Raw genomic sequence first — 11,902 nt, 5'->3', positions numbered from 1 at the left:
ATTTCTTCATTGGCCAATAAATTGGTGTCTAGTCAATTGGGTTGCGGAAAACTTAAAAGTTTAAATCTACAGTCTATATATTTTTATAATCTACGATACTATTTGAATGTAAAGAAATGAGCAGCAGTCTATATAAAATAACCCCAATGCAACATTTCGGCTATGTCCATCTAGGCGTTTTATCTTGGGCAGTTTACTTGATCAATCATACCACCAAGGAAGGAGACACGACTAAGTTCATACACAGCTCCCATTGACCAACCGTGGAAAAATATTTAGCCATACAGCACGAAATCTTGTCCGATCAAATTTCTCTCTCTCAGCAGATATGCGATCCAACACGAAACACAATTCCAGAGTAACCTGATACACTTGCGGCGATTACAGAGACTAGCATTGCACGTGCACGTTTCTACTGCAAAATTACATAACGAGTCTTTTTGCACGGTCGAGAAGTAGTCACACAGTCTCATTCTAACAACTGACCGAAACAGGTGATGTTTTAACATAGCTATTTTAAATGTTACCGCTCACTTTACAGTACGTTCAAATTAGTTCAAAATCGTTCAAACAAATTGCTTTCGAGTGTATCAACTCATAAAAAAGAAACACGCGTGTGTGCGTGTGTGTGTGTTATGCATATACGTAGCTTACAAGAGGCACCAGCACAATAGTGCTGGGAAATATACGTTACTGTCCAAACCAGTGCTGACTGATATGAAAGTAAAAATACTTGCTGGTAGTGCTCTCCATTCGTTTGCATTCACACTATTCAAAGTCCAACATTGATTCAATTTTTGACCTCATTTACTTTTTAATCCATGATAGCATTCTTTTTCGGGTGGCAAATATCTTCAGCAATAATTCATTCTGCAACATCACCAGTCGCACATGCTGAAAGTTACAGCAGGCAAGTAGCCTGCTACGGTTACCTCTACATTAGTATAGTAGGCTATACTAGCAGCACTAGCAGGAACTTAAATAGTAGGCCAATGCGAGGATGATAACATTTCATATTTCACCAAAGCAGAACAAAGTCCCTATCTCAGCTCTGTCATTATGATTCCACACATCCGATAGAGTGACAGCCTCCCCATTTAGTGCAGCCGTCATTATGCCATAATTATGACGGCAATAACTCTCAACGGTTCTCTTCACAGTGCTTACATTGTGCTGATTGCATACCTGGTAAGAGCGGGATAGTCGTTTGCCTGGCACTATAGTAGGCCTTGGCTGAGCGCCAACACTAAAAATACGCCTGCAAGTGTATCCGGTCTCCTGTACGGGGATGTGAGCTTTAAAGGTCACAGCAGATGTGTGTGTGTGTGTGTGTGTGTGTATGTGTATGTGTGTGTGCATATATATGCGTATATATGCAAACAATATAAATCTACACATGTATTGGGCAGAATATGACAGTTGATCATTCCTAAACTTGTGTGAAATAAACACTCATGCGCTCGTGCATTAGTGAAGGACTCTTTAGGTCCTCCATATTGGCCCGTATGTAAGGGCTCTCTGTAATGTGATGAGGGCGCTCATTCCGTTTCGGCTGGCTCTTGGGTTACGGTACGCCACCGGCACCAGCACCGCAGCGCGACAGAGGACCAGAACGCTTGGGAGACACAGATAGCTTGGAATTCCAGGATTCACAAAAGATTGTCTACTTCCGTGGGACATCCGGTCAGCTATTTACGATTTTGTTTTCACTGAACAACAAAGTCATCCATCTTAAAAAAAAGTGTATTTCAATTTAGAATCCTAAACAAACAGGTTATTCGTTTTTGTTGCACTAAAGTTGTGCACAAACCAGCGTAGCGAGCACTCACATTGATTATGCCGCGCATGTGGAGCCCCTTTCCCCTGCAGATCCGCAGAGCTGCTGCACAGCAGGGACCTGGCTGCAGACGCTACAGCTCTCTGTGCAAGAGGATCCGTCACAGGGGGCTGCCTTTCTGTTCACGTCCCTGCTGTGAATTAAATTAAATCCCAAAGTAATGCCATTACACAACCCAGTACATCGGCTGAGAGACATGCTGCTGCATGTGGGAATCTTAGTACTCTGTCAGTCCCCTGGATTGCTTTGAAGTTTGATGTGCCAGGTGCTTTTGCCATGGAAGATTTAAATATATCCTGTACCAAAACATATATGTATATATATATATATATACATATATATATAGCCTCATGTGGATGTAAGGCATATACATATCGAAAGTAATGCAGAATAATTCTAATGAAGAACTCTAAATACACAGTAAACATTTTAACTGAATCGTTGTATTCTACCTCTGTAGCCTGTAATTATAGATTAATGGTCTGTGCAGTTGGGGTAGAACAGGAAGCAGCCATTTTGAATGACTTGTTTCCATGTGCACAGGCTTTTTTGTCACATTGTGTGGTATTCCGTCAGGATACCCCGATACCCCCTTTTCCTGCCACACTCCTGTGACAGGTTGACTGACAGCTGTGTGTGTGCATAATTAAGTGTATATATGTGTGATTGTGTATGCATGTGTGTGTGGGTGTGTGTGTTTGTACAAGTTTGTATGCAAGCGCACAAGCATGCTGAGGCTGTATGTGTGTGAGTGGTGATTGTGTGTGTGTGTGTGTGTGTGTGTGGGTGGTGATTGTGTGTGTGTGTGTGTGTGTGGGTGGTGATTGTGTGTGTGTGTGTGTGTGTGTGTGTGTGAGTGGTGATTGTGTGTGTGTGTGTGTGTGTGTGTGTGTGTGAGTGAGTGGTGATTGCGTGTGTGTGTGTGTGTGTGTGTGTGTGGTGATTGTGTGTGTGTGTGTGTGTGTGTGAGTGGTGATTGTGTGTGTGTGTGTGTGTGTGTGTGTGAGTGAGTGGTGATTGCATGTGTGTGTGTGTGTGTGGTGATTGTGTGTGTGTGTGTGTGTGTGTGGTGATTGTGTGTGTGTGTGTGTGTGTGTGTGTGTGTGTGAGTGGTGATTGTGTGTGTGTGTGTGTGTGTGTGTGTGAGTGGTGATTGTGTGTGTGTGTGTGTGTGTGTGTGTGAGTGTGAGTGGTGATTGTGTGTGTGTGTGTGTGTGTGTGAGTGGTGATTGTGTGTGTGTGTGTGAGTGGTGATTGTGTGTGTGTGTGTGTGGTGATTGTGTGTGTGTGTGTGTGAGTGGTGATTGTGTGTGTGTGTGTGTGTGTGTGTGAGTGTGAGTGGTGATTGTGTGTGTGTGTGTGTGAGTGGTGATTGTGTGTGTGTGTGTGAGTGGTGATTGTGTGTGTGTGGTGATTGTGTGTGTGTGTGTGTGGTGATTGTGTGTGTGTGTGTGTGGTGATTGTGTGTGTGTGTGTGTGAGTGGTCATTGCGTGTGTGTGTGTGTGGTGATTGTGTGTGTGTGTGTGTGTGTGTGTGTGGTGATTGTGTGTGTGTGTGTGTGTGAGTGGTGATTGTGTGTGTGTGTGTGTGAGTGTGTGTGTAAAGACAGGCTCAGAGACAGTTTTTTGCTCATGGGAAATTGATGTTGGCCACTCCACACTGTGCAGTGGCTCCTGGTATATCACCTGATCAGAGACCTCCATCGGTCTCACCTTTCACAATTCAGCTTGCACATTTTGTACAGAACTTTCCATAAATTAATAATCAGCTGTTCTCCTCCAGAGAATACATTTGGCATCCTGTATAAAATGAAACAGCAGAACAGTATATTCTCAAAGACCAGGTCATAACTCATGCTCAGAACTGTTGGTTTTCCACCCTCCCTTTACCTGAGAGTCAGGCGTGAAGACAGACCAGCCACGCAGTAGCACTCAGTTGATTACCCGGGAGAAAAAAAAAACCAGGGCCAGATTTCATTATCGCTGCCGACCCCTTCTTCATTGGAAGATTAATAAATAATAAATAAATAAATAAATAAATAAATAAATAAATAAATAAATAAATAATAAATAAATAAATAAATAAATAAATAAATAAATAAATAAATAAATAAATAAATAAATAAATTTAAAAATAAATAAATAAATAAATAAATAAATAAATAAATAATCTGTGATATTTTAAGTGTTTTTATTATATCATTGTCAAATTAATTTCTTTTTTGTTCAAAGAAATGGCTTCATTTTATTTACAAAAATGCAATTCAGGGATATCAAACCGAAATCCCTGCGTCAGTTTTTTTGTGTTTGTTTCAGTACCAGGGGGACCAATCAGGGGGATGCTTCTCTCACCCAGTCAGAGGCTCCTGCAGGGACTGTCTGAAAACTGGCAGACCGGAGTTTAAAAAGCGTCTGAAGCGTGAACGTGGGTGCTCATGGCTTACCCCCTCCGTGCTGCAGTCCCTGTCTGCCTGAGCAGCGCGGCTGCAGTGGAAGGAGGTCTGGGGTTACATTATTTATGGACGTCGCCGTCCTGGCATCCTACCGTATCCGTTTCCAAGCGCAACCTGACCACTGGAGATCAAAGGAGGAGAGGACGCTGGTTCGGAAATAATCGGCTCATTCCTAGGCCCACTGAAACAGCTCCTAACCGCATCCAGCGCATTGTATTTGCAGGCTCAACATCTCAGGAAGATCAGGAAAATTAAAAAACAGGCTAGATAAATGCATAAGTGCAGACGAGACACCAATAATTCAATCACAACTGTCACGCTCTTGTATTAAATAAACAAACGGTTTAAACCGTTGAGATCAGCTGCGGTTGGCGCTGTAGCCATCTCCTCTGCTGCTGCAGCAGGCTGATAGATCGTAATCAGCGACAGGAACTCCGCCAGAGCCCACAGGAGTCACGTGACCCATAACAGGGCGCACTGTGTGGCTGTGATCCCGGACGAGACCCCTCGCTCTGAGAATACGGCGTTAAGAGGCTGTCTGACATCTGCTAGGGATCTGAAACGGGCCGCTGTTCAAACGGGCCGCTCGTTCAAACGATCAGAGGATCAGGTTCCCATTCCAATGCCCGTGTGGCTCCTCCGTCCCCATCGCACTCTGTGCGAGAGCCCGGCTTTCTGGGGGATTATACCGGTTTAATAATAATGCCCAGGATTAATGATGCTTTGGTTTCAGTGTTTCCACTGCTATAATCCCACCATGAGCTGATTTCATTACACTTAACGGAGTGTTTTCGTTCAGCTCCCCCACTGGCTGGTCGGGGAACTGCAGCCACACCTGGCCCAGATTTACAGACTCAGTGCAGGGAGGGTGGGGCTCTGCAGGGTGTGGCTGAGCGTGAACCCTGACTCTGCAAAATCAGCACACAAATCATCCTGTGTACTGGGGCCACGCCCCTCCCAGGGTTGCCTGGCAACCACATGTAGAGCAATCCCACGCGGTTCTGCGAGGCCACGTTTGACTGCAGTCAGGAGGGGGGAAACGGGGCTTTCAGCCTCATAATCGAGTCAGGAATTTGTGCAATGCTGCTCGGGTTTTCTGGCAGGGGAAATACTGTACATACAGTATTCAGCTGACTGTGGGATTTTTATTTGCTTCTGCGGACAAATTTCCCTTTTTTAAATGCATCTATTGCCGGGGAAGAAGAGTGGTGATTTATCATGAGCTGCGTCTCTGAGCCCTGAGCCCTGAGCACTTCCAGGCTGGCCCTGAAACTAAAACGGAAATGCTGATGAGCCCCGGCCCTGGTGCTGGGCATGAGGGACTGGGGAGGGTATCTGGGCAGGCTCCTGAGGGGGGTGTGGTGTGGCTCTGATCGCAGTATTGGTGACACAGGGACGTGTGTGTGTCCTGATATGCAGCGTGGACTGGGTGTGTGTGTGTGTGTGTGTGTGTGTGTGTGTGGCGCAGGTGGGAGTGTAATGTGAGCCCTGACTGCCCAAGAGCCGGAGAAGACAGAAGTAGAAAATGGCGGCTCTCTACCGGCTATCTCTGGGCTCCGCTCTCCCCTCGCCTTTAAACTCCAATCGCAATCACAATCTCTGGACTACAAGTACCATGATGCACTCTGTGTGAAATATGTCAGCCTCATGCCAGGACTCCAGGTTTGTCCTGAATGAGGAGATAAAGCAGCTCCAGCCCCGCCGTCTCCCTCCCCTCCCTCCCTACCGAGGCCAGCACCATCAGTCATGTTTATTTCAGGCTTGTTAGAGGACACCTCACTCGCCTGTGCGTGGGGGGGCTGGCCTGGGCTTCAGGGCTCAATTTGGGGTGGCCTACTTCTGCCTCTTCACTGTTGAGGGGAGGGAGGGGGCTGGGTATAAGGGATTAGAATGTGGGGGGGGGGGGGGGGGGCTACTTGCGCTCACAGGACAGCAGAGGGGTTAGCGGTCGATAAGGCCCGAAAGGGTTTGGGTTAGGGTTAGGGTCAGAGGCGCCTCCGACGCTTAAACAGCTCCGTCTGTAACTGCAGTCATTTTGGGTGGGTTTGCTCAGCAGCCATTGAGGTGCTAGATACTATTTATCTTTTTGGCAAACTAAAAAGCAGGTACACTTCAGTGGTAGGAAACTGAATCATGTGGGGGCCTTTAAGGGCCTTGCTCAAGGGCCCAACAGCTGTGCAGATCTTATTGTGGGCTTGAACCAGTCACGTACCTTAGCCACAAGGCTATGGCTGTATAGGCTGCCCCATTTTACTTTTTGGAAGGCGTTTGGTAGCTGCCATACAAGCGGGACCTGCAGAGGCCATGTGTGGTGAGGACTGGAGGTGTTCAGTAATGGCCTCCAGAGACTGCCCACCCCCGTCCTACCAAGGACACCCGCCCACTGACCGTGCGGATTCCTGCCTGACGTTCTCTCAGCCGCGGGGCGAGGTCGGCCAGCCCACACCAGCCCGTTGTTTATTTATATTTCCCCTATCGCTGAGGAGCGGCAGCTGTCCCACAATGCCTTCGGCTTGCGTTTGAGATGTCCCTTCGGCCTTGTGCTGTGTGAAATGCGCTCGCAAATCTCCGTGCCCTCGCCGTACACCAGGAGCTCTGTGTCTGCTGAGAATCAAGGCCCTCGAAACGCAGACGTGTGACCGTTCCTGATTTCTGGACTTTAATAAGTCATCTGTGCAGTCAATGTAGGTCTGCTCAAGTCCCTGAAATGCTTTCAAAAGGTATACTTGATATACTGTATGTACACTTGCATGCCTTCAGGATACGCAAACAAAATGTAATCTACAACAAACAGAATGAGCTCTGTGGACATTGTTAGTCAGTTTTCTTAACATACTTTTACATATACATATTTTTAGTTTTCAGTCAAATATGGGCCTCCCGGGGACAGGGGTGTTTGTATGAACAAATACCCCCATTCCATGGAATTCAGGTTCTAATACTTAGTATTATTATTATCATTCTTCATTTTTGCATTTGATTCCAGGGCTGGGTACTATGCAGTGCAACACAGTTTTCACTGTAATGGGATGTTTACATGCCTACAAATCACCAATTATAACCTTAAGGCCTAGATTCTCAAATATGGTCCTTGAGGGCAGTGGCACTGCTGAATTCCTTCCTCCATGAGTTAAATCGAAGCACACTGACTATTCTACCTGGGGTCCGACTTACAAAACATACAACCGCCGAGGGGATCCCTGGACAATTCCTGGACAACAGGGCCTATCAGGGACCTGAGGCTCAGCCCGGGACGGTAGAACTGTTCCTCCTCAGTGTGGGTCCGTCACACAAGCAACACTGTGTCGCGCTCCAGCAGGGACAGGCTGGCACGGAGAGAGAGGCCCGGCGTGTGACTGATGACCCAGCTGAGGCGTCTCACGTGTGGGAGGGTATTTTGACTAGCTGCGCTTCAGATCTCCTTTTAAAAAAAAGAACAGGATTTGCAACATTTTTGCAAGACCTCATGCACGTGAAGGTATGTCACAGCCTCAAACAAATATGACAGAAATGCTCTCTGATAAGGAATATTGTATACTGTCCCTCAACGTTTCTCTCTATACCCAGCTGAGGGACAGTATAGACTGTATGGCTTTATCCGTTACCTATATAACTCATACTTGGAGAAGCACATTGTTTTTACATTGTTTGTGTGATACGGCAGTCTCAACAAACACCCCCTGGGTTTTTTGTAAACAACAAACTGTAATGTAAATAACGATAATACCTTGTGAATATTCCAGTGCCCCCTCTCTCTCTCTCTGAACACCCACAATCCCTGGCGCCAGGCCACCATCCCTTTCTCCGCCCACTGCAGCAGTGATTGGCCACTGGCCAGAGGACACCTGGAACCTGATGATGTCACCACCTGCCCCGTCAGCAGAGACAGCACTAGCTGTGGTCTGTACATCAGAGCAGATGGATCATCAGATAGATAGACCAGATAGCATTTATTTAGAGCTTTTCTCGACACTCAAATCTGAAAACACGCCTCAACCGCCATTGAGCGGCCATTTTGTGCCAGAACGCACACAGCATACCGTTTTTAGCCAATAAAATCAGGGGATGATTGGGTGGCAGGTTGAAAGAGCCAGTTTGGGAATTGAGCCAGGACACCAGAGAACCCCCAAGGCTTTGTGAAGAGTGTCATGGGATCCTTAATGACCACAGTGAGTCAGGATCTCAGTTTATCCCAACGTCTCATCCCAAAGAGCACATTATGGCCCCCATAGGTTTTTTTCTGGAGAGACACAACAGCGTGACTCAGGCCTCTGATGGAGGAAACAGCACAGATTCGCTGGAGTTGCCTGGCCAATAAGAGTGCAGAGAACAGAGACTCAGTGTATTTAAGAACAGGGTATGGAAGGAATGCAGTTCAGTACATACAACTCTGAAGAATCTGCGCTGTCACAGACGATGTGTTTTGTGTTTGTATGAAAAATAGTAGCGCAGAAAAATCTGCGCCCTGAAAAAGCGCATATCGCTTGTTTTGAAGGGAGCTGTTGGCTAGTTCTGCCCTGACTCTGCTAGCTCTGGACCCACCCCACGGTGACGTAATGCGGCCCTAACAGGGTGCTGTGCTGTAGGCTAGCACCTGGGCACTGCCCAGCCTGCTCCCAGACTGGAACTTTTCTCTCTGTGCTGCTAATTAAGCTTTGAATACACAGATGATGCCATCGTTGTTTTCCTGCTCAACGCTGAAACATGCAAGCACCTAAATATAAATATGAAAAATTCAGCTCAAGCTAGGTTTTGAAACAGCTGGTAGCAGTTCAGACCAGCTCCCAGCCCAACATGGTTTAGCTGGTTGACCAGTTCATACCCAGCTAGACCAGCATTATGACCAGCTTGCCCACGCTGGTTGACCAGCTCATACTCAGCTTGACCAGCTCAATTTTCAAGCTTTGGCAGCAGGGATGTCTCGAGGCAAAAACACAGGACTGAAATGGACAAGCGTGTTATTTTCATAAGGCTGAACCTACTTGTGTTTACGGTTTAAAAGTGTGACAGACTGTAGGGCACTAACACAAGTAGGCTACTAGGCTATTCTAGGCCATTATCTATTCCCTGTGCAGGAGGGTAACCTCACCTTGTTTGCGCGTTGGAACTGGTAATTTAACAGAGTGACAGTTCGCACATTAAAAATTAAAACAAACATCACGCTTGAACACAAACTGTCTCCCTGGTGGACATAGAAGTCTCTAGTGATGACAACCCCTTCTAAGTAGGGTCGAATAAAAGAATATGGAACATGACAAGTCTCTGTCTGTGGAAAACTGAAAGCTCGATGATGGAATTGCACATGCCAGGAGCTGTAGGCTACACAGAGCAGTTGTGTCATTATCAACAACCTGCTTTCCATGTTGAGATGAAAGATACACAACAAATTGATCAAACAAACCATTATTTCCTGTGCCTTATAGCTGTAAACTTATACAAACTGTAAATTCAGATACCCTATCTTTCTAAATCGTTTAACAAAAAATAAGTAAAATAATTTAAGTATTTTAGTCTTACATTTAGACTTAAAATCGTATTTCTATAACTTTTTTGCTAAGATGCACAAAAAATACTGCCAATAAATGTTTGACTCATTTCAAGCTAATATTTTCTTCTTGACAGCAACAAAAAAAGATCTTGAGTCTAATCACATGACTGCAGACGCTTGATAAGACAGGAACCGTTCGCAGTGCGGATGTCAGGCTCTCTTGGCCTCAGACTGGGACAGCGCTGCAGCAGTGAGAGGGACTGAGAGCCTTAATCACGCGCCCCCTCCGTCCTGGAGGAGGCACAAACACAAACACAAACACAGAACCAAGCGGCCAGGTCACAGTTCTGGAGTAAGCACAAACACAAACACAAACACAGAACCAAGCGGCCAGGTCACAGTTCTGGAGTAAGCACAAACACAAACACAAACACAGAACCAAGCGGCCAGGTCACAGTTCCAGAATAGAGGCTGACATCGAACTTTATTCCCATCCGCACTGTCATAGATGAGGAAAATTGTGATCATCCCTGCAGAATGACTAAAATGAGCACTAATGAACTCAAGAGATATTACTTTATTTATACCCCTGGGGATCAGACAAAATGCATCTGAACCTAATACGATTCTCATATCATTCTGATATTATTTTTGTCTATTTTCTGTTTAAATATTAAAAATGTAGGCTATCCAATTTATATCTTACTGCAAGTCATCTCATAACATATGGCAGATAGAAGCGAGAAATCTTTTTAGATATTCACATGGGTCTCTCACTTCATTCACACGGACACTGCATTCTCCACGCAGACACAAACACAGGTCAGAGACTGAGGTGCAGCAACCAAACTCCCAAGAGGGGGCACATTTTAAATATCTCGTTCGCACTGTTTGTCATTGTTGATATTATATTTTGTATAACTATATAATTCACTTTGCTTATTTTTTTTATATAGGGGATCACTTTACATACAGTGTGTTGGTATAGCGGGATATTCGCTGATTAAATCATGTTACTCCAAGTGGGTTACGCCTAGAACAACAGCTCCCAAATAGCACTGAAAGCAATCCTCTGATTATAATCCCCCAAAATGCCACACAATAAGACCACACAGGAGGTCTGTCTTGCAATCTATATACGTATGCATGAGAAGTCAATAATGACTGAGAGACCAGGCATCTAGATTATTTTAGGCTTCTGCAAAGTATGCAAGTAACAAAATCACCCAACCACCCCCACTCCAAACTCTCTGGCCTCCGTCGTCCTGTGCTTGCTGGAGACGGTGTTTGCTGGACCAGGGGTGTCAGTTTCTGCTCCCGCTCTGCTGCAGTGCCCGCAGGCTCTTCTGGTTTCCGCTCAATCAGCAGCAAATGAAGTCCCTGAAAAACCAGAATTCACCCCCCCGAGTGCTGGGTTTATGGCCCCGTGAGCTTGACCCCCCTGCCTGTTTGCATGGCGCAGGACACACGGGCTCCAGCCTCCACCGCTGAACCAGGCGCAGGAGCAGCCCATGGCCGGGAGGTAAGGGGGGGCCACTTCCTGTCTGAGGGGCCGTGAACAGGAAGTCTTGAGGAAAGCGAGAGCTTAAGGAATTTATTAAAAAAACTTTATAAACTTTATTGCAGATAAAACTTTCTTTAACGAGACGTCATCCGGACAATTAAACCGCCACAAGCTAGAGTTTTATGGAGCAGATTAACACATCCCCTGCCAGAAAAGGAGAGACATTTTGTCCACAAATATAAAGAGCGATAATGTGTCAAAGGGGCATGATTTTACCCTCTGCTCGATGGCGGTAGACCCCTGGACTACGCTTCTGAAGGGTGCCCAGTGATGATGTCGAGGCATTGCCTTAATTTAGGTGCAGAGTAGTGATCAGTGCTGTCCCTGCTTTTATAAAGTACACTGAACACTTCCCTCCCCTTACCCCCACTCCATCTCCCCCTCCTCCACTCTTTCTCTCTCCCTGCTCCCCCTCCCTTTTACCTTCTCCTTTAACACCCCCCTCCCTTTTACCCCTTCTCCTTTAACACAAACTGAACAATATCCGCTCTCTCCCCATCTATTTATCTCTCTCTTGCTTTCTCCCTCTCAATATCCTCACTAACCATCCCCCCACCGCC

This window comes from Conger conger, chromosome 18, assembly GCF_963514075.1.
Source record: "Conger conger chromosome 18, fConCon1.1, whole genome shotgun sequence".
NCBI lineage: Eukaryota > Metazoa > Chordata > Actinopteri > Anguilliformes > Congridae > Conger > Conger conger.
The sequence above is the reverse complement of the archived record's forward strand: the minus strand, read 5'-3'. Positions refer to the sequence as shown.